This window comes from Bombina bombina, chromosome 6, assembly GCF_027579735.1.
Source record: "Bombina bombina isolate aBomBom1 chromosome 6, aBomBom1.pri, whole genome shotgun sequence".
Classification (NCBI taxonomy): domain Eukaryota; kingdom Metazoa; phylum Chordata; class Amphibia; order Anura; family Bombinatoridae; genus Bombina; species Bombina bombina.
This window is the reverse complement of record NC_069504.1, coordinates 808,802,141-808,826,211: the sequence shown is the minus strand read 5'-3', so window position 1 is coordinate 808,826,211 and position 24,071 is coordinate 808,802,141. Positions and strand designations below refer to the sequence as shown.

The window sequence follows — 24,071 nt, the reverse complement described above, 5'->3', positions numbered from 1 at the left end:
TACGTTTTATGAGCTCTTTTGAAGACTGTCTATAAATATGCGGTATAGTGCTGTAAATGCAGCACAGGAAAATATTATGATTACTGTCACTTTAAAGGGACATTAAACTCTAAATAAATGCTAGATAGAATAATGCATTTAAAGAAAAGATTAGTCTGAGAATTACATGTTGTTGTATTTTTTAAAATTGTATTAGCTGTTTCAATATTGATGAATTAAGTGTAAAGTTTTAGTGTCTATAAAACAATAGGAGCCACCATGTTGTAACTTAGGTTACCTTCTCTGCTGTGGCCAATTAGAGACAGTTATAAATAGGTCACTAGAGTGTGCAGCCAATGGCTGTGTGGAATATAACAGTGTTCTGCACTTCTATTTCTTACAATAACTGAAAAGCTCACATTTTCAGAATGGAATTATAGGAAAAGGGGACAAAATAAATAATGACACTATATTGCAGGTTTTTTATATATATGATTTATCATTTTATATTACCATCTCAAAGTGTTTAATATCCTTTTTAACGAAAAGTAGAAGCACTCCAATTTACTTTTTTTACTCATCAACTGTCAAATCTTAAACTTTTTTTTTTAATCCCTAGGTTGCTATTTTATTAGATAACCTTATATTTTTGCATGTTCTAGAATGTTATTATATTACTATTTCCTCTAGCAGTGATGATATTTTGATTAGGATAAGCGACAGGTCACTCCAAGTTACCACTGCAATAATATTGAGATAGATTTATTTTTATATCTGTTAAGGTTAGATTTACTGGTTCTGTTAGGGCCCTTGCTGAAGTAATATATTAGGTTAAAAACTCAATATAAAATTTGTGGCTCCAGTAAGGGCATTACCTACATTTCTCGTTAAAAAAAAGAAAGGGAAAATACTCATGTACAATTAAACAGACAATGTATTTAGCAAGCAGCTGATAAGAGTTAATTGTATTCAAAGCAGCTGCGGGAACATTGTTTTAAATGGGCTGAGCTCTTCCAGCAGCTAAAATGCATCATTGGGCGCACAATAAAGATGAGACCATTTTATAGAGCAATGTTCCTTTAATTAGAAAATACAATGGGTGTATTATTGTATTAGATATCCAATTATAGCAGGGCGCTCTAGCAGCACAGATATCAGGGGCGTTCTTTTGAGTAAGTACTATCTTGCAGACTTGCCACACAATGGGTGCTCTAGGCAATTTCCCTGTCTAGGCGTGATAAGCAGATAGTAGTGAAACAAGATCCTCCACACACCATAGAAGTAGAAAACACAGCTCAGAAGTCCAAAAAAATGTTATTCCAAATGAGCTAAAAATATACAAAAACAGTAAATGGCACCAAGGGGGTCCAAGCCCCCATCACATCAGACGCATTTCTTGCTACAGGCACTTGATCAGAGATATATTATTGTATTATGTGTGATCTTAACAAAAAAAATAAAACTGATTTTGTAGTTATTTCATTTTGGTTTCCTACACACACTACCATGGACTAAAATACAAAATGCCTAACATGAATAAAACTCTATTTACATTAAAGGAACAGTTTAGTTAAAATGAAACTTTCATGATTCAGATAGGTGAAGCAATTTTAAACAACTTTCCATCAAATTTACTTTGTTCTCTTGGTATTCTTTGTTGAAAGCTAAACCTAGTTATTCTCGTATGCTTATTTCTAAGCCCTTGAAGGCCACCTCTTAACTTAAGTCCATTTGACAGTTCTTTACAGCTAGACATTGCTAGTTCATATGTGCCATGTAGATAACATTGTGCTCACTCCCGTGGAGTCAGCACTTATTGGCTAAAATGCAAGTCTGTCAAAAGAACTGAAATAAGGGGGCAGTCTGCAGAGGCTTAGATACAAGGTAATCGCAGAGGTAAAAAAAATATATTAATGTAACTGTGTTGACGTGTTTCGCACCCCCTACAGGCGCCTGTAGGGGTAAGAGCCTGTACAGGGCACGAAACGCGTCAGACACCTGTCTATGTCCCACCTGCATGTCTTTTAGTTTTCTTGTTCCATGAACTTTTGTATCTATGTTGATTTTTATCAATAAATCTATGGATTTTTTCAAAGCACCTTGTTGTAGTGCCTACATCCCTTTTCCTTAATTTAATATTGTACCCTACTTGAAAACCAAGGTCCATATTAAACAAATATACTGTGGGGGAGGTAATACATCGTAATTACTATATTACTATATGTTTTATTTGCTTTTAGTTATTACATATTTGTCTTATTAGTTTTAATTTTTTGTGACTAGTTCACTAGTAAATAAAGAGTTAATCTTGTTAAACGACTAAAAAATTGGTCTGTGATTACATTTATGATGTAATAACTACTGCTTGGTGGACCTGGTTACGTGGACTATTTATTTTGCGTTATTTATATACAGCTTGAGAACCGGGAAGGAAACCCAACAACATTGTCGCACTTTGCTTGTCTACTAATGTTATTGCACTAATTAAAGGGATAGGAAAGTCAAAATTAAACTTGCATGATTCAGATAGAGCATGTCCTATATAGACACTTTTAAATTTACTTCTATTTTCAAATGTGCTTCGTTCTCTTAGTATCCCTTGTTAAAAAAATGAATGCACATATATCATACACTAGTGGGAGCTACTGCTAATTGGTGCCTGCACATTTGTCTCTTGTGATTGGCTAAATAGATATTTTCAGCTTCCTGTCAGCAGTGCAATGCTGTCCCTTCAGCAATGGATAACAAGAGAATGAAGAAAATTTGATAATAGAATTAAAATGGAAAGTTGTTTAAAATTGTATATTCTATCTGAATCATAAAATAACATTTTGGGGTTTACTATCCCTTTAATTTTGAATCAAGATGTACTATTTGAGTTTGCTGGCTCTTCTTTATGTTATTAGAATCATTACTACCTGTGGAAAACAGGCTGGGATCATAGCACCCTATTGTGGTATGCTGAGTGTAGGTTGTAGTTGTCTAAATCACCCAGTTAGCAAATTGATCATTGAGTATCACTTGTGCTCAAAAATGCACATCATGTTAGCTTTGAAATCCATATAAAGAGAGTAAACCGTTTAAATGCAAACAATATATATATTTACATTTGATTACTACTGACTTCTTATGCATGATAGGTTTATACTTTTAAAGAAAGAAGGATATTAGGCTCATTGGTTATTTTGGTACTGAGCTTGTAATTTAAATCCACTCTGAGCTGCAACCAATTTTCTTTATGAATTTGGGTGTGATAAGAAACTGCAAGCTCAGCAAAGCCTGGTGAGTAGCATTTCCACAGACCTACGCCATGCGTTTATACAGTGATGCTAAGCCTTCAACATGCAATCTGACATAAACCTTTACGTTTTAAAATGAATGAGAAACTCAATATGTTTGGAATTTTGTTTGTTGAGTATTTGGTGAGTGAAAGAGGATACACAGTTTAACAATGTTATAAAATTGATGGAGCCTAGAAAAAAAAAATGATTGAGCTCATTTATTTGGGTTGAATGGACTCAGCTGTTCAGAACGCGAACATAAATCAGTAAATCAGGTGCTTGCAAACTGGTATATTTCGTTTGGCCAACCTACATTTTCTCAGCCACAATACAGCTTAATTATAAAACTAGGCTACATTTTTTTAAGGTAAACCGATGCTGTTCCACATAGATGTGCAAATTGGTATAGTATATATAAAAATAAAATTGGAAATAAATGCTAATAGATGTCAGTCTTTCAGTTTCAGTAATGTATGATCTAGTACCGCAAAAAAGAATAAAGCAAGGCCTTAAAATAAATCTAAATAAACATATCTTGACATAGAATATGTGGAATTTTAGAAACACCTCAATAAAAACATGAATAAAAAAAAACAGAGTATGTTACATATATCACACATAGTCCCTGATATTCAACAGCTCTCCGCTCAGGCGAGATGATCTAAGATATCTCTTCAGAAAAATGTTAGAAACACAAATTTTAATTTGAAAGATATTGATCTATGTATCACACATAGTCCCTGATATTCAACAGCTCTCCGCTCAGGCGAGATGATCTAAGATATCTCTTCAGAAAAATGTTAGAAACACAAATTTTAATTTGAAAGATATTGATCTATGTATCACACATAGTCCCTGATATTCAACAGCTCTCCGCTCAGGCGAGATGATCTAAGATATCTCTTCAGAAAAATGTTAGAAACACAAATTTTAATTTGAAAGATATTGATCTAACTATGCAGGGTTTTGTATGTGAAGGAGAGACTTTTACATTATAATATAAGGTCTAAAGAAATCCCAAAGATGTTTCATGATGTCTCTCCATGCTGGCGAGCTTTTGAATATCAGGTCCATGGTAACTTGCACCAGCAACATCTTTTGAGGCATTTAGGTATTCAGTACATGCCCTGTTAAGAAATGTGGTAGAGCTGTCGTTGATATAGAAAGTGCAAAGAGGGAATCTTCCTGGAAATTGGAAGGGAATAATGTGGTTAGGTGTTACCTTAAGACTAATAAGGAAAATGGCAACATGAATTTATCCTTTGAATCTGTTTAGTTCATTCGTATCACCCCCATTTCTAATCTTCATCTCCTTGCTCTTCCATTATTCATTAATTAATCCTCCTCATCAATAATGTATCCTGAAGGGATTGGTAATGTCTCACAAATTATTCACCTTGAGGTGTTAAATAATAGACTTTCCTCTCTTTTTTCCGTTAGAGATAGCATTATTCACTGAAGGCCACCCCTCTCTTATTAAAGTGACATATAGTGGGAAAGAGATGTTTCTGAAGAGGAAGCAGACCTCCTTTACAAACTAATCTCAATCTGTGCTATAGTATTCCTCTCCTGTCCCCTCTATTGCTATAATCATGACAAATACCCATGTAGCAATTCTTTACCCTGGGAGAGTCTCAGTCTGTTTTTTATAGCCAACCCAGTGACCCAACCTGCCAATGCTTATTCTGTTCATTAGTGTCTCTAATCTTCAGTTCATGATAAAAATTGTGGTTTCTAGGGTAACACATGGGTCATACAGAACACATAAACTGAAGAACACACCAAATGAACTCAATGGGGCAAGCTTGACAGAAACACCAGTTATGAAGCAGCGGTCTAAAAACCGCTGCTCCATAACCTGTTCGCCTGCTCTGAGCAGGTGGACAGACATCGCCGCAATTCAACCCGATCGAGTACGATCAGGTTGATTGACACCCCCTGCTGGAGGCCGATTGGCCGCGATTCTGCAGGGGGGGGGGCGTTGCACCAGCAGCTATTGTGAGCTGCTGGTGCAATGCTGAATACGGAGAGCATATTGCTCTACGTATTCAGCGAGGTCTGGCGGACCTGATCCGCACTGTCGGATCAGGTCTGCCAGACTTTGATAAATAGGAGCCAATAAATCTAGTCCAGTCAACAGCAGTTTATCCATGAATCCAACAAGATCAGAAGTGTATTCTGGATATTTGGCCAAAAAAGCAGTTAAAAAATGTAATCTCCCATATATAAAAAAAAACTGCTAATGGACAGGCCAGTGCAGAGAAAAAATGAACTACCCAAGTTAAATTAAAAAAAAGAGTAATTGGCATTATAGTTGAGAATTAAGAGCCATGTGCATCAGAGAAGAAAAAAAAAGCCAATAAACAGTGTAGGCCAGAACTCAGGATTCAATAATGTCCAAATTATTCCTACATGGGTCAAATGGATTAAATATATAGAGGGGACAACAATACAATACATGTTTTAGTTTAAAGTAACACATTTGTATCAGATATTCTTTCATTAGAACAACATATTTATAGTGCTGAAAAGTAACCACTGTAAAAAAGGCAACTTTGTCAGTACTAAAGAACGTTGGATTTTAAGAAACGCTATATAATAGAAAAATGTTCACCAATAAAATATGGAACACATAAATAATGGTTACGTTCTAGTCTAAAAATAAATGGCCTATTTTACTGGAGCATTTTAGTTTTAAAAGAAATTCTCAATCCTGAAACATCTCCATTCTACTCCAGATCAGAAGGCAGCCCAGTGTTCTTCCCAGGACCTTTTTAGCAGGTGCACCACCCAGCTAATTTTACTGACCACCTGGCTAAAATTTTAGCCAATATTAAAGAGACAGTCTACTCCAAAAATGTTATTTTGGTATCGCGCAAAACACGTCAGAGATCTTTAATTATGGATGGTGTCCCTTTGGAAATATTACCTTTTAACACTATGTATAATAAAGTATTTACTTTTATTTTACCCTCGACGGCATCACTATTTACTCTGTGACCGATAGCTTTGACTTAGCCTCTGCATAAAAGGTAATTGAATTATCCTTCACTAAACACTCTTAGGGGCCAATTTATCAAGAGCCGAATTGTCCCTGATGCCGCTATTTCTGCGTGACCCCTCAGGCTCCCCAGAAACAGCAGTTATGTAGCATCAGTCTTAAGACTGCTGCTCCTTAAAGGGTCAGTAAAATGTAAAATTGTTTTTCCCTTAATGTGTTGCCAATTACTTTTTTTTACCAGTTGCAGAGTATAAAATGTATGAGAATTTGTGTTTTAAAGTTTATTTGTGTATATGAATTAGCTGGTTTTGTGTTTTGAAGCCACAACCTATTAAAATGAGTTGAGCTTGTAGGTATAATCAGATCTCATTACTTTATCACATTGTGTACATAGACATGCTTCTTTATCATATATCTGTCAATAAAACAATCACCAATACTTGGAGAGAACAATGGAAAATTAACATTTTATTACCTTATTTCTTCTATACCCCAATGGGAGTGTAATTTCTTCTGCTCGCTGTGTTTACACAGCTTATTTATAGCTTGGCCCTAAGGCCAAACACTTTCAGAATAGGTGGGGATACCACAGGATAATTCAAATGCCAATAGATGGGTAAATTTAAGGGGATAATTTTTTTTGAGTAAACTGTCCATATAACTGGTTCACTGCCTCTAATCTGCCTGATCTAATATGATCGGGTTGATTAACATTATTTGCTAGCGGCCAATAGGCCACAAATCTACAGGGGATGGCATTGCACAAGCAGTTCACCAGAACTGTGTGTGCAAAGTTAAATGCCAACAGCGTATGCTGTCGGCATTCAGCGATGTCTGTCAGACATGATACGCTACAGCGTATCATATAGGACAGACATTGATAAATCTGCCCCACATACTTTGGATTGAAACATGTTTTGGGAGAAGGCTTGAAGGATTCAATATTCTCGAATGGGATTGCTCCTTGGATTGGGCAAGTGAACCAATTTTTTCTATTTCATGTATCATTTTATGTATTTGACACACATGTACTAGCGCTGTCTAGCTGTAAAAAACTGTCCAAATGCACTGAGATAAGAGGTGACCTTCAAGGGCTTAGAAATTAGCATATGAGCCTATATGTTCAGCTTTTAATAAAGAATACAAAGCAAATTTGATGATAAAAGTAAATTGGAAAGTTGTTTAAAATTGCATGCCCTATTTGACAAGACTGTCCCTTTATGCTAAAATTTGTTAATATTAAAAATGTTAATTTTTTATTGCACAAATTATCATTAAATACATTTATGTTAAATTATGCAAATAATGTTTGCTTTGGATAGCAGAAAATTATATAATATTAGAAAATATTACACTGACCCCACCTGTCTACTTCATAATGCCACCCGGCTGGTAAAATATTTTGAGTAAAACATTTAACCCTGTGACTGGGCCATTTTACACATGCTCCTGTGATTGGCTCACCAGTCATATCCTAACCTAGATTGGTACAGTATACTGATTTGACTAAGCATTTCACCTTTGTGCTGTGGATATTGATAAAAAAAAAAGCAAGTTACAATTTGGTGTTTGAAATAATAAAATAAAGAAACATGAATGAAAATAGATATTTTAAATAAACAAAACTATATATCCCAACAAACACACATGCCCACTATACCAATAATGGCCAATAATCCCTTAACATTTATACACACATATCTCTGTGGCTATGAAACACAACAGGTCTAACATCCCTACACACTGTCAAAAGCATTTAATCAACATATGTGCCCTTCAACCTGTTATGTAATCATTAAACCCACAAAACCACTATTTTTTTATCCTTAAAGGAAAAGTCTACTAAAGAATTGCTATTGTTTAAAAAGATAGATAATACCTTTATTACCCATTCCCCAGATTTGCACAACCAACGCTGTTATATTAATATACTAATTTACCTCTGTGATTACCTTGTATCTAAGTTTCTGCAGACTGTCTCCTTATTTCAGTTCTTTGGACAGACTTGCATTTTAGCCAATCAGTGCTGACTCATAAACAACTCCATGGGACTGAGCACAATGTAATCTATATGGCACACGTGAACTAGCACTATCTAGCTGTGAAAAACTGTAAAAATGCACTGAGATAAGAGGCGGCCATCAAGGGTTTATAAATTAGCATATGAGCCTACCTAGGCTTGGCTTTCAACAAAGAATACCAAAGAACAAAGCAAATGTGATGATAAAAGTAAAATGAAAAATTTGTTTAAAATTGCATTCCATATCTGATTCATGACAGTTTAATTTTGACTGTCCCTTTAATCCTGCACACTTGGTTTCTGGATAGCAAAATAGGAGATTAAGGATGTTGTCTTCTTTTCAGGAGGTAACTATTTTGAGCTTCAGGGGTATACAGCAGAAGCATTTTAGGATTCAGTTTAATGGAAAAACACATTGAGAATTTTTGGCTAATGTTGAGAAATCTTCCGAAAACAAGTGCAAGATTGTGATTAACTGTCATGTGTGTAACCCCCACAAAGGTGTTAAACAAATAGGTTAAGTCACACTCAGGAGCAGCATATATTGCAGTTCCCCAATAACAACAAAAAATTGCTTGTAATTTACATAAAACTACGGCTTCTGATTGGCTCACCAACCTTTTCTTGCTCACAAGCTGCAATGTTTGCGGCTCTTGAGAGTGACTTTATTATCAGTAATGCAAAATTACATGCTTTAGAGCATTAGAAAATTGCATTTTTGTTTAGCCTACCTAGGTATGCTTTTCAACAAAGGATACCAAAAGTACAAAGGAAATTAGACATTAGAAGTAAATTGAAAAAAGTTGTTAAACTTCTTTGCCCAAATGGATGTAGATAATGTCATGTGGTACATAGCCCATCACACCGCATAACGTAAATCTACGTCCATATTGCTTGAAGCCCAAACAATCTTTGTTGTCAAGTAACAACCGAGACTTGGGGGCCTATCTATCAAGCTCTGAATGGAGCTTGATGCCCCGTGTTTCTGGCGAGCCTGCAGGCTCGCCAGAAACAACAGTTATGAATCAGCGGTCACAAAGACCGTTACTCCATAACCTGTCCGCCTGCTCAGAGCAGGCGGACAGTGTAATGATACGTGTTGTATGTCAGAACAGGTGATGGAAAAAGTTCTGGTACCTAGTATCCTCTATTGTAGGACCACTCAGCCTCACACCAAACCTTGGATTCACACAGATTTAATTTATAGGAATACAGTTATGCTCATTGAACTGAGGGTCACTACTGTAGGGTACAGAGTGATAACGGAGCTGTCACGCAACCAGATATTTATGATAGATAGATATCAATAGATAAATATGATAGAAAGGTATCTACTGAATAAATATGATAGATATTCCTCCAAGGTAGAATATATATATATCAGAAGTGTCACACAAACACAGAAGGCAGATAAAATATATACAGTAGTCACACACACTCAGACACACAAGCTGCCAATAGTGTAGCGTATAAGGCAGAGAATATAACCCCCAATGAAGTTTAAATGGCACACATAAGTAGTAGAGGTTAGAAATGAGTGTGTATAAAGACAATGTTATTGTACTGAAACATAACCCCAATATGTGTTAGTTGAGGCAGATAACAAAGTCTTGTCCAGAAGTTGTTGAAATAATTACTGTATGAATGGGCAGCAGCTGAGGTGTTGAATACAGTTTGATATGGATATACTGGGATATGCAGTTAGTAGATGATATGGCAGACCTTTGTAATAATAAGCAAAACAGTCACTTAGGGAATCAGTATTTCAAATAGCAAGAGTAACAGTGTCAAGCAGTATCCGGCAATAGTAAGTAGTGAGTATGGCAGACAAAGTAATTATACAGATGAGGGTAGCAAAACAGTCATTTAAGGTAGCGGTAGTTAGATAGCAAGCATAGATGTCATGCAGTTATCCGGCAGAGGTAAATAAATTATACAGACCAAATCCTTGTAGTATTGCAGGGACAGCATGTCAGCAGTTGCTGGATATTCCGTTACCCATATAGGAGAGAGAGAGCGCGGTACACGCGCTGAGAGACCGCTGAGATGCCGGGTGTGACGTCACACACACCTGGAGTTGCAGAAGGAAGAAACTTAAGCTGTATCTTTGGTTCCGGTATGGCTGAAGTTAGCTGTTTGAGGTAAACCGGCACAGAGGAGCTGAGGACAGCAGGACTCAGCAGAGTATAAGAAGCTCAGGTAAGAAATGCCACTAAACAGAGGAATAGGGCTAGGTTTCTTAGGCAGGAGTCACTAGAACAACTGAATCAAATTACCAAGCAGGGAGTATAGAGAGGAGGGGCCTTAAATAGGGTAAGAGGAGTGAGATTTAAAGTGACAGACTTGATATGTTAAAATCCCTGACAGACAGACATCGCCGGAAATCAACCCGCTCGAGTACGATCGGGTTGATTGACACCCCCTGCTGGCGGCCCATCGGCCGCGAGTCTGCAGAAGGCGGTGTTGCACCAGCAGCTCTTGTGAGCTGCTGGTGCAATGCTGAATACGGCGAGCGTATTGCTCGCCGTATTCAGCGAGGTCTGGCGGACCTGATCCGCACTGTCGGATCAGGTCCGCCAGACTTTGATAAATTGGGGCCTTGCTGTCTATGGTCTTCCAGCATCCGCCTTCATATGGTAACGGAACACGACCAGTGCTCCGTTACCATATAAAGCCAGATTACCAGATCCTTACAGACAGGTAGGTGAGTGGGTGGCCCAGCAGAGGAAGGGGGAGGGAGGACTGGGACCCTACACTAAAGAAAACATTTAGGGTGCAGAGACATAAGTTTGGGGTTTAGACCGCTGCTGTCCTAGCTCTTTTGTTTTTATGCACTGAGAGTGTTTTTATATTTTGTATGGCAATAAAAGCTAAGTATTTTCTTTTTACCTGTGGCCACGACTCGCCTTTTTTTTCTCTTGTGGCTGCTGGTGATTTTGCAGACTTGCGGAGGTCTGCAGGCGGTTTGCGGTGAGCACCTCTGTGGTTGCTGTGTTTGGAGCCGTTACATTGGTCACTTTGGTAGTGACGAAGAAGCCAAGGGGAGGAGATTGTCACACTCACTTGGGAACTGATTGAAACCAGGAGGGTACAGAGAGAAGTTGCGGTTGGCGACTGGAGCCCCCAAGGTACTGTGTTACATCAGCATTCAGGATGTTTATACTGTGATACCCCCATTGTAGGCTTTTGACATTTTACGTTTGTGTCTGGCTAAATGAGCGCTGTCTCAGGACTTATTTGTATATAGTGATAAGTTTGGGGTAGCTTGTCACATCGGTTGTAGTGGCAGCAGTGAGTCAGGCAGTTCATGTATTAGTTTAGTTAGGATGAGAGATTGTAAGATAGTTGTGGACTGTTGGTGCTAGACAGCGGAATTTCACATGGGAGACAAAACAGTGTGGAAGAAGGTGAAGAATTGTGTGAAGAGATCAACTCTATCAAAAAGGTAAAACAATGGCTCCCTTATGTCCCTTGCAAACTGGATTTAATCTTATGCTAAGTTTCATTGATTTAGGGCTTTGAGAGATATCACAGAAACACGGCGGCTCATTTGGTCTTTCTGCTGCTGTGGATGGGAAGTTGGGCTTGAAACTGAATTTTGGAACATTTAAGCAAGCAGAGCTTTTTAGGAAAGTTACCATGAAAATACATCAGGAATCAGTGCTGGGACCTGTTTTATTTTAGATATTAATCAGTGATATTGTTTGCAGCCTTTATGAAAAAAATTGTTTTTTAGATGATACTAAAATAATAATAATTTATTATTGTTATTATTATTTGAGATGATATGATATGAGATAAAGGTAGAAAAGCAATATAACAGCAAATAACTCCAGTAGGATTCCTGGTTGTATAGGAATAGACAACAGTTATAGGCCTGAAGATACTATCCACGGCAAACAAATAAAATAGAAGTCCATGATATATGTTCTACATAAGTGGAAGCTGCTCAAAATAGGAGGGAAACACATTTTCCTGGAAACAATGAATTACTTTAACAAAAATGAATATAATTAATGAGATAAAAGAGAGGTAATAGATGGGAAACCTACAAACACATAGCCCATGTGCAACTGCTAAGCTGAGACCTTTGGTTTGCAAAAATATACAACAATGGCAAAAAGCTTAAACTCAAAACTAAAAAAAATAGTAGTATTCTGTAAATGTGTACATGATGCTGTATCTATTGCAATACATTAGTAGAGTAGAGAATATGGGGCCATTTCATCGGTCTGTCCAAAATGATCCGTTCAGTGGATCATGTCCGACAGACATCGATGAATGCCGACAGCATACGCTGTCGGCATTTATCATTGTACAATCAGTTATTGTGAACTGCTTGTGCAATGCCGCCCTCTGCAGATTCGCGGCCGCTAGCAGGGGGTGTCAATCAGCCCGATTGTATAAGATAATTTGGCCCCTATGTATTGAATGGCCTTTTGAGGGCTTTCAAATTCAAGGTAATTTCAATTCATCTGAAAACATTTTTTGTTAATCATTAGCAAACCAAAGTTGTTATTGCTCAGTTCTCTAGGGGATTTGTTTTTTGCCATTAATTAACTTTGCAGCAGTATTCCAATCTATTATGAATACAAATTTCAAATTGTTTATTGCATTTATTTATAAAACGCTGACAATTTCCATAGTTTTGGAAGTAAGGAGTAAACAATGACAATGATCTATGGTAAAAATAAATAAATATCCATAAAACAACTAAAAAAAAAATAATAAAGAGGAGGAGATCCTAATAAAAACTAAGAGGAAGCAGTGGCTGTGGGCCCCCTAAAAGGAAGGGCCCGGTAGTGTGGTGACCCTTGTAGTTAGAGAATGAAAGTGTTGTAAGGCATTTCCCATAGCTATGATAGTCACATGGAAGATGAATAGATACAGGACCACTCGGTTTAAAATGGGGGGATATAGAGGATAAACCTCTTAAAATGAAGGGGTCTCCTGTTCCTCTATGTATTGTAAGGGTAAGTGGGCACTACACCAACCCTCATTGCTTGAGTTTGCTCCATATGCTTGTGAGTCAAGTGACTTGATAGCCGCCCAGTATGTGACCCCTCTATTATGAGAGAGATACCCATTCTGGTGCTAAGATACAAGTGTTAGATGTTCTTTTAGAGAACAGAGCGAGCACAATAAAAGTCACAAATAAGGTGTAATGGTTTAGCAGTTCAGGGGTAAACCAGTAGAATGGTCAGGAACAGGCAGAGGTCAGCAACAAAAAGGCAGTCAGCAGTTCAGGGGTAAACCAGTAGAAAGGTCAGGAACAGGCAGAGGTCAGCAACAAAAAGGCAATCAGCAGTTCAGGGGTTAAGCAATAGAGTAGCCTTGAAACAGGCAAAGTTCAGTAACAATATGGCAATTAGCAGTTCAGGGGTTAAGCAAAATATAAGCATCCAGGAGCACACACAGTAACACCTATACTTGGGCAAAGTGCATAAAGTGAGAGATACTTACATAGGCGCAGGTTCGCGCCAAGAACATCAAACAGGAGAGCGGTATCAGAGACCAGAAGCTGCATGCGGCGATGACGTCATCACCACAACAACCGCCGCAACCATGGCAATGGCCGTGGTAGGGAAGGTAGAGACGCTGCCAAGACGGAGCGGCGTGACACAGCCCCCTTCTTAAAGGGTACCCCAGGGACCCTAACGTGGCTTGGAGGGATGAGCAGAATGAAACCTGGAGACCAAAGATGGAGTATGCACATCACGGGCTGGAATCCAGAAACAATCCGCCACAGAATAACTCTTCCAATACACTAGGTATTAAAGTTGCCTGAGTCTGGAGTCTAGGATTTTACCGACCTCATATTCTGGTTCACCATGAAGCAAGAGTGGAGGAGGAGGAGGTCTGAGTTGAGTATATCTGATGTAAGGCTTGAGCAGTGATATATGGAAGACTGGGTGTATTGCGCAGGGTTCTGGGCAAAGCCACTCAGTAGGCTACAGGAGAAAGTCTTTTAAGGACCTTGTATGGGCCGATATACCTAGGATCTAATTTTTGACAGGGTTGACGTAAACGAACATGTCAGGTAGAGACACAGACGTGTTCACATACTGAAAAGGCACGAACAGTAGCTTGATGATGATCGGCAAACCTCTTGTATCTGGAGACAGCTGAACGTAACTGAGAGCGAATACATTGCCAATGAGTAGTGAGGCCAGTAAAGCAGGAACCCCTGTATACTGAGCAGAAAGAGTAAAGACACAAGGTTGATAGCCTGCAGCGGCTTGAAATGGAGAACATCGTAGAGAGGTGTGACAGTGAGTGTTCTTTGCCAGCTCGGCCAGGGGTAACAATTGAGACGAATTGGTATGTAGAGAATTGACATAGGTTCTGAGATAAGTCTCGAGATCTTGATTCGTTCTCTCCTTTAGCCCATTAGTTTGGGGATGGTAATGAGAGGACAAGTGTGATTCCAATCAACTTGCAAAAAGCTCTCCAAAAGGTAGATATTAATTGAGAACCTCTGTCAGAAACAATATTCACAGGAATTCCATGAAGTCATACTACATGTAACAGAAAAAGGGATGATAATTCTTGGGCAGATGGCAACTTGGTCAAGGGTATGAAATGAGCAAGTCTGGAAAATCGATCCACCACAACCCAGATTACCGTATGATGGTCAGAAGGAGGGAGGTCCACAACAAAACCCATTGCTTTGTGTGTCCAGGGTTGTTTGGGAGTAGACAATGGTTGGAGTAGGCCATGGGGCAAGGATTGGGGAGTCTTATTAACAGCACAAGTTTGACAGGCCTTAACATTATCCTGAGAGTCAGAGATCATAGTAGGTAACCATACATGTCGGGAAAGAAGTTTAAAGATTCTTTTCATACCAGGATGTTCTGATAGTTTGCTGTCATGAGCCCAGGATAGCATGCAAAGGTTCGGAAGTACAAAGAAGATATCAGGAGCTGAAGGGGCTTCAGGAGGTTTTCTAGACTGGGCACATTGCAGTCTTTGAAGAAGAGAGGTGTTAAGGTGAGCAAGCACACAGGACAGAGAAATTATGTTTTCGAAAGGTGCTTCAGAAGAGTCATTAGACTGAGGAAACTAACGGGACAGAGCATCAGCCTTTTTATACTTGGTCCCAGGAAGATAAGAGACTCTGAAGTTAAAACGAGAAAAGAACAAGGCCCATCTGGCCTGTCGAGGATTGAGTCGATGAGCAGGTATGTCAGATTCTTGTGGTCAGTGAGAATCTGAAGGTGGTTGGCGGTACCCTCTAGCCAATGAAGCCATTCAGTCAGGGCCATCTTAATGGCTAAGAGTTCACTATTACCCACATCATAATTCCTCTCTGCAGGAGTAAACCGTGTAGAAAAAAAGGCTACAGGGTGCAACTTGGAGGTTAAAGGGTCCCTTTGGTTTAAGACTGCACCAGCTCCTATCTCAGAGGCATCAACCTCTAGAGTGAACTGTAGGTCAGGATCAGGATGGCAGAGCACAGGAGCAGAATAAAAGACCTTTTTTCAGGTGGGAGATAGCATCCACAGCTACAGGAGGCCAATTCTTACAGTCTGTTTCATTTAGTTAGCTCAGTGAGTGGAGCAACGGTTTGGGAGAAGTTCTTTATAAACTTGCGATAATAGTTGGAAAACCCCAAGAATCTCTGTAGTTCCTTTAATTAGGTGGGTTGAGGCCATTCCAGAACTGCGGTTAGCTTTGTAGGATCCATGGCAAAACCCTCCTTTGAGATGACATATCCAAGGAACTGGATCTGGACTTTATTAAACTCACATTTCCCCAGCTTGGCTACCAGAGAATTGTTTCTGAGGCGAAGAAGTATCTGTTTTACATGCTCATTATGCTTCTGATGGGTGGTGGAGAATATGAGGATGTCATCCAAATAGACAATGACAGTGCAATTAAGGAGGTCACGGAAGACATCATTGACGAATGCTTGGAAGCCAGCAAGTGCATTGCACAACCCAAAAGGCATTACGAGGTATTTGTAATTCCCTGATCTTGTGTTAGAGGTAGTCTTCCATTCATGTCCCAGGAAGAAACCAATGAGATTGTATGCCCCACATAGATCCAGCTTTGTAAAGTAGCAAGCATTTTGGAGCAAATCATATAATTCAGTGATCAAAGTAATAGGATAATGGTTCTTGATTGTAAGGTTGTTTAGGGCTCTGTAGTCGATACAGGGTCTGAGACCACCATCATTTTACTGACAAGAAAGAAGCCAGCCCCGTCAGGAGAGGAGAAAGTGTGAATAAAGCCTTTAGCTAGGTTCTCTTGGATATATTCCTTCGTGGCCTTAGTTTCAGCTTTGGAGAGCGGATAAGTCCTCCCTTTAGGAAGTGGGGCTGCAGGAAAGAGGTCAGTTTTGCAGTCTTAAGGACGGTGAGGTAGCAGCACATCAGCTGCTTTCTTTTCAAAGACATCTGTGAAATCCGCATATACTGAGGGAAGATTAGAAGGGGTCAGAAGGCTGGCTATAGGAATGTAATGTAGTGGAGTAACCTTAACCAGGCAGGAGTGAAAACAGAATTTACCACAGGAAGCCAACTGTCCCTCAGTCCAGTCGAATTGAGGATTGTGTTTATGTAGCCAAGGAAGAGGGATAACTGGTTGTGCAGGAGAATGAATGACATTGAACTGCAACTGTTCAGTATGTAGGACTCCCCCAGTCATGGTTAGGGTGCTAATTCAAAATGGATTAAACCTGATCCAAGGGGAGTGCCACCCAGAGTGGTTATTTTAAGAGATTGTTTTTTCTGAAGAAGAGGCAACCCTGTGTGAATCATGAAACGGTGATCTAGGACATTTTTTAGCTGCCCCTGAACCTATAAAGGCTTGAGCATGGACAGAATTCTGAAGAAAGGTAAGGGTAACAGGTACCAGGATCCGAGAACAGTGAGGGGAATTATTAGTGGCCCGGCTTAGAGGTACCCCACTGCTATCCTCTAAGCGTTGGCTTTTCCTGACAGTATATCACAATTCTTGAGTTGGTGTGAATTAGAAACACAATAGAAACCCAGTCTTAAAGGGACACTGAACCCAATTGTTTTCTTTCGTGATTCAGATAGAGAATGCAATTTTAAGCAACTTTCTAATTTACTCCTATTATCAATATTTCTTTGTTCTCTTGCTATCTTTATTTGAAAAAGAAGGCATCTAAGCAAAGAAGCCAGAGAATTTTTGGTTTAGACCACCGTACAGCACTTGCTTTTTTGGTTGATAAATTTATCCACCAATCAGCAAGAACAACCCAGGTCGTTCAGCAAAAATGGGCCGGCATGTAAACTTACATTCTTGCTTTTCAAATAAAGATACCAAGAGAATGGAGAAAATTTGATAATAGGAGTAAATTAAAAAGTTGCTTAAAATTGCAAGCTCTATCTGAATCCTGAAAGCAAAAATTTGGTTTCAGTGTCCCTTTAATCTCATTCTGTCTTTCAGATTCAGAGGGCTTTAAGGAAAAGAAAATTTGATAATAGAAGTAAATTAGAAATTTGTTTAACCCATTAGTGACCAGATCATTTTTCAATTTTCTTACCGTTAAGGGCCAGGGCTGTTTTTACATTTCTGCTGTGTTTGTGTTTAGCTGTAATTTTCCTCTTACTCATTAACTGTTCCCACACATATTATATACCATTGTTCTCACTATTAAATGGACTTTTTAACGATACCATTATTTTCATCATATCACATAATTTACTATAAAAAATGTTATAAAATATGATGAAAAAATTGAAAAAAAACACACTTTTTCTAACTTTGTCCCCCAAAATCTGTTACACATCTACAACCACCAAAAAGCACCCATGCTAAATAGTTTCTAAATTTTGTCCTGAGTTTAGTAATGCCCAATGTTTACATGTTCTTTGCATAAAGTAAGAGGTACTTACATAGGCGCAGGTTCGCACCAAGAACATCAAACAGGAGAGCGGCATCAGAGGCCAGAAGCGGCGTACGGCAATGATGTCATCTCCACAACAATTGCCGCAACCATGGCAACGGACGTGGTAGGGAAGGCAGAGCCGCTGCCAAGGTGGAGCGGCGTGACATAAGGAATGTGATTTCAATTTCTATAGCAATGGCCTATTGCCTGACGGGCATAGGCTCTCTTATTTAAAAGAGGTGAACACATCCTTTGGAACTCCTATTCCACATACAATAACTACATTAGATAGATGTTAGCAATTTTTATATCTTTCACCTAATAATAAGTGCAGCATGAGAAACCTTATTTGAAAGAGGAGAGACACCTTTTTTCAAAATAAGATCTACAATGTATGGGGGAAAAACAACCTGATCTCAAAATCTCCTTAGTTATCCAGAACTAGAGGACATTTCACTCATTTAAATTTGAGATCCTATGTACCCCTAGGTTCTACAGAAGGCTATGGGGTTAATTAGAAACTTGAAAGGCAGTTAAACATATAACGTTAACTACAAATTAGCAATATACTTGTGCTCCAAAGCTAAGCATCTTGCTGGTGATTGGTAGCTATGCACATATGCCTCTTGTGATAAGCTCACAGACTAGAAGTGCATTGCTGCTCTGGAGCTGACTTTAACTGTATGTTAAACCTCTTTGAAAGGGTTAAACAAATAGCTATATTCAAGCAATAATGCAATAGGAAAATGCTCTAATAAATGTAGTATGTTAATTTATTGTAAGACTGTCGAAAATGTTTAATTACAAGGTGTTTATGTCCCTTTAAGACTGTTGAACTAGCTGAATAAAAAAAAGGGAACATTCCAGCAATAAGTATTTTCTAATAAATGGAACAACATTGGTGAAGATTTGTATTGTGTTGGATCTGACAGCACAGTGTATCCCCCCAAACCCCACCCCCCAAAAAAAACAACAACAGAAAACGATGTAAATAAACAACTTTTCTAATTGATTAGAAAGTTATTGAAAATACCTTCATTATTTGAATTTGAAGTAAACTTAGATTTCATTTGGGGAAGAGCTTATTTTCTGAAATAATAGTTAAAGGGACATGAAATCCAACTTTTTTCAGATTGTTTCAGATAGAGCCTACAATTTTAAACAACTTTTCAATTTATTTCTATTATGCTTTATTCTCTTTATATTCTTTGTTGGAAAGCATGCGTAGTTAGGCTCAGGAGCTGAAAACTAGATGCTGATTGGGGGATGCACATATAAGCCCCTTTTAATTTCTTACCGATGTGTTCAGCTAGCTCCCGGTAGTACATTGCTGTTCTTTCAATAAAAGATACCAAGAGAATGAAGCTAAAATTTATATTAGAAGTAAATTGAAAAGTTGTTTAAAATTGTAGGCTCTATCTAAATCTTGAAGGAAAAGTTTTAGGTTTCATGCCCCAGAAGAAACAATAGACCCAGGGAGTCACGGCTTATTGGGTCTATTATATATATATTTTGACTGTCCCTTAATATTTTACCAGCTCCAAAATTTAAAATACTATGGGTGACCCACGGCCTACATTTTAGCAAATTTTCTGTCTTGTCTGCTGTCAAAATCGACATTTTTATTTGCAAAGCAATTTCACTGCTAAATAGGGCATGAATAAAATTGGATGCCAACATTTGATTAAGCTAATCAGCTGGGTATTACTAATCAAACAAATCAGCACATCAATTTCATTTAAGGCATATTTTTCAATTGAACTTTTGACTATCACACTACCCACAACATCAGTACATTTAAACAATATCGTAAAATGTAGGTTATGTATCCAAGCAAATCTATAAAAAAAAAAAAGTCCAGCACTCGCTGACAAGCTCTCAGGATTAAAAGCAAAACTGGAACGTCAGTTACCGCATTTGTCCAAAAGGGACAAGCCCAGGTACCACGTCAAGATCTCTTCCAAAAACCTGGGTCCCTAATACAGCCACACAAATGCAGCCACGCACACAAATGCAAGCTCTTAATCAAACAAACTGGGAACAAGTCAGGGTTCACAGACATATGCAAAACAAGGAAAAGGGGACAGCACTCTCAAACCAGACCGGGGTCATGGGATGTGTACCCGGTCCGGTCTGAGAGTGCTGTCCCCTTTTCCTTGTTTTGCATATGCCCAAGGTGATTACATAAGTCTGTGAACCCTGACTTGTTCCAAGTTTGTTTGATTAAAAGCTTGCATTGTGTGCTTGGCTGTATTAGGGACCCAAGTTTTTGGAGGAGACCTTGACGTGGTACCTGGGCTTGTCCCATTTGGACAAATGCGGTAACTGACTCTTCCAGTTTTGCTTCTAATCCTAGCAGAGAGCTTGTGAGCGAGTGCTGGATATTTGTGTGTGTGTGTTGCATAGACTGCTTTGTAATTTTCCCTATGGACCTGCACCCAGGCAGCCCGGAGTTAACTGCCTGTGACTCTGGAAATAGTGTAGCTTTAAGAGAGTGCTATAGCACCAAAATCAGAGCCTGTTTAGGGGTCATGGGATGTGTACCAGTCCGGTCTGAGAGTGATGCCCCCTTTTCCTTGTTTTGCAAGCAAATCTATAGATATGTAAAATCTTTGGGTGCTTCAGTTGGTGCCTCACTACAAACGATTAAAAAGAGCTTGTTTAGTAAGTATCTATAGTTGTTTCAAGAACCTCATCATCTGTATTATCATTACATTTTGCTAACAAGGATGGTTCTTGACCACAGATTTTAAAGGGACAAAAAAATTATTTCGTGATTTAGATAGAACAAACAATTTTAAACAACTTTCCAACGTACTTCTATTATCAAATTTTCTTCATTTTCTTGTTCTCCTTTGTTGAAAAACAGGAAGGTAAGTAAGTTCAGGAGTGTGCATGTCTCTGCCGTATTATATGGCAGCAATTTTTAGCAAGAGCACTAGATGGCAGCACTATTTCCTGTCATGTAGTGCTTCAGGCATGTGCACGCTACCTATCTAGATATCTCTTTAACAAAGAATAACATAAGAAAAAGGCAAATTAGATAATGGAAATAAATTGATAACTATTTTTAAATTGTATTCTTTATCTGAATCATGAAAGAGGTTTTTTGAGTTTCATGTCCCTTTAAATCAAGGGCATGTGATTCAGGCAGAAGATACCATTTTAAAAAGTTTTAAATTTACTTCTATTATGCAAATGAATAACATTCTTGCAAAACTGCTGCCTCATAGTGTGACACATGAATGCTCCCGAGCTTACTTGCTTTTCAACAAAAGATACAAATAGAACAAAGAAAATTAGTGACCAGACCATTTTTCAGTTTTCTTACCGTTAAGGACCAGGGCTATTTTTACATTTCTGCAGTGTTTGTGTTTAGCTGTAATTTTCCTCTTACTCATTTACTGTACACACACATATTATATACCGTTTTTCTCACCATTAAATGGACTTTTTAAATATACCATTATTTTCATCATATCTTATAATTTACTATAAAAAAGTTTTAAAATATGATGAAAAAATTGAAAAAACGCACTTTTTCTAACTTTGACCCCCAAAATCTGTTACACATCTACAAACACCAAAAAACACCCATGCTAAATAGTTTCTAAATTTTGTCCTGAGTTTAGAAATACCCAATGTTTACATGATCTTTGCTTTTTTTGCAAGTTATAAGGCAATAAATACAAGTAGCACTTTGCTATTTCCAAACCATTTTTTTTTTTCAAAACTAGCAAAAGTTACATAGTAACAATGATATCTATCAGAGTGACGTGCACTCATAGGAGGCAGGTGAGGCAGTGCCGCACCTGCCATTTGGGGCAAAAGAAAAACAAATAGAGAATTTTATTACATGTCAAACTATAATATTGCGCAATAGAGAGGCACTGGGTTCTGGTGTTTCTCTATTGCGCAATATTTTAAGTGTATTTTTATATCTAGCTGCTCTGCAGCATCACCCGGTGGTGATTTGCAGGAGCAGCGCGGCTGAGAAAATTGTTATATGAGGCATCTCTAATATGGCCTCGACTGTTCCCTGGGAGACCGGCTCATCCAATCAACACCGGTGTTGACTCCCTGGCTCTGCTTACAGTGCACTACTGACTGTCAGTCACTGTCTATGCCGGGCCCGTGTCTACTGCGCATGCGCAAGGAAGGAGCAGCGCGGCGGCGGAAACAACAGCCAGTGCCACTCATTCCTGCCTGTCACATCAGCCTGAGCCAAGTAGCGAGAGTGGAGTGGAGGAGGCTGCCTGATCTATTCTAGAGAATCTAGAGAGTGACGCACCGCATATCGCAGCTGCTGCCCCCTGGTCCTGCCTGACCTGTAAGTCAAAGCCAAGCCATCGTGTTATAGTGTGATGATCGTGCACTGCTGCTGTTATATGATATATATTTTATTGTGAGGCTTGGGGTTGTGAGTTAATACGGGACCGGGTAGTGGGTGCCCCCCCCCCCTCTGCTGCTCTGAATCTGACATGTTAAGTGCCTGTGTGACCGTGTTGGAAGGAACTTGTGACTCAGTCTGATCCTCTTCTCTGCTTATTTGCTTAGTAAATGTATTTTGTGTATGACCCGGTCAGTGTTGTAAGTACTTACAACACTGACCAGGTCATACACAAAATACATTTATTAAGCAAAACTTGCAAGTTGCTATGGTATGTTGATGTTCTCTACTTCTCTGGCAGCTTAATAAATATATTTTAATGAGCAGCCATCTTGCAGCCATCTTGTGATTTAGTGCTTATTTGCTTAATAAATGTATTTTGTGTTTGACAAGGTCAGAATTGTAACTTACTAAATATATTTAAATAATAAATATATTTTAATGAGCAGCCATTTTGTGATTTTGTGCTTATTTGCTTAATAAATGTAACTTACAACACCGACCAGGTCATACACAAAATACATTTATTAAGCAAAACTTGCAAGTTGCTATGCTATGGTATGTTTGTTGAAAATCAGATCTAAATATGCTCATTAGCTACTGAGCATATTTAGATATGATTTTCAACAAAGGATATCTGATTTTATTCATTCTTTTGATATCCTTTGTTGAAAAGCATATCTAAATACGCTCAGTAGCTACTAAGCATATTTAGATATGCTTTTCAACAAAGGATATCAAAAGAATGAAGAAAATCAGATATCCTTTGTTGAAAATCATATCTAAATATGCTCAGTAGCTAATGAGCATATTTAGATCTGAGTTTCTTCATTCTTTTCATATCCTTTGTTGAAAAGCATATCTAAATATGCTCATAGCTACTGAGCATATTTAGATATGATTTTCAACAAAGAATATCTGATTTTCTTCATTCTTTTGATATCCTTTGTTGAAAAGCATATCTAAATATGCCCAGAAGCTACTAAGCATATTTAGATATGCTTTTCAACAAAGGATATCAAAAGAATGAAGAAAATCTGATATCCTTTGTTGAAAATCATATCTAAATATGCTCAGTAGATACTGATTGGTGGCTGCATATAGATACCTCAAGCGATTGGCTCGCCCATGTGCATTGCTATTTCTTCAACAAAGGATATCTAAAGAATGAAGGCGTATGCGATTCTAGCCACTGCCTCACCAGCCTCTGAAGTCACCACACATCACAGGAATCCCTGAATATCCCTTCACATGTATATATTTTGTTTTAGTAGACATCCCAAAGTATTGATCTTGGCCCATTTTGCTATATTTCATGTCACCATTTCACCGCCAAATGCTATCTTTTTTGGCACAAATGGTTGTAAATGCTTCTCTGGGATACCCTTTGTTCAGAAATAGCAGACATATATGGCTTTGGCATTGCTTTTGGTAATTAGAAGGTCACTAAATGCCGCTGAGCACCACACTTGTATTATGCCCAGCAGTGAAGGGTTTATTTAGGTAGCTTATAGGGTCAATTTTAGCTTAAAGTGTAGAGA

The 24,071-nt window shown here is 38.4% G+C and overlaps 1 long non-coding RNA gene across 1 annotated transcript in view; it reads right to left on the bottom strand.

Annotated features, from left to right (window-relative positions):
* LOC128663704 (uncharacterized) overlaps positions 1–24,071 on the bottom strand; it is an 81,200-nt gene that overhangs the window by 330 nt on the left and 56,799 nt on the right. The window lies entirely within an intron of this gene.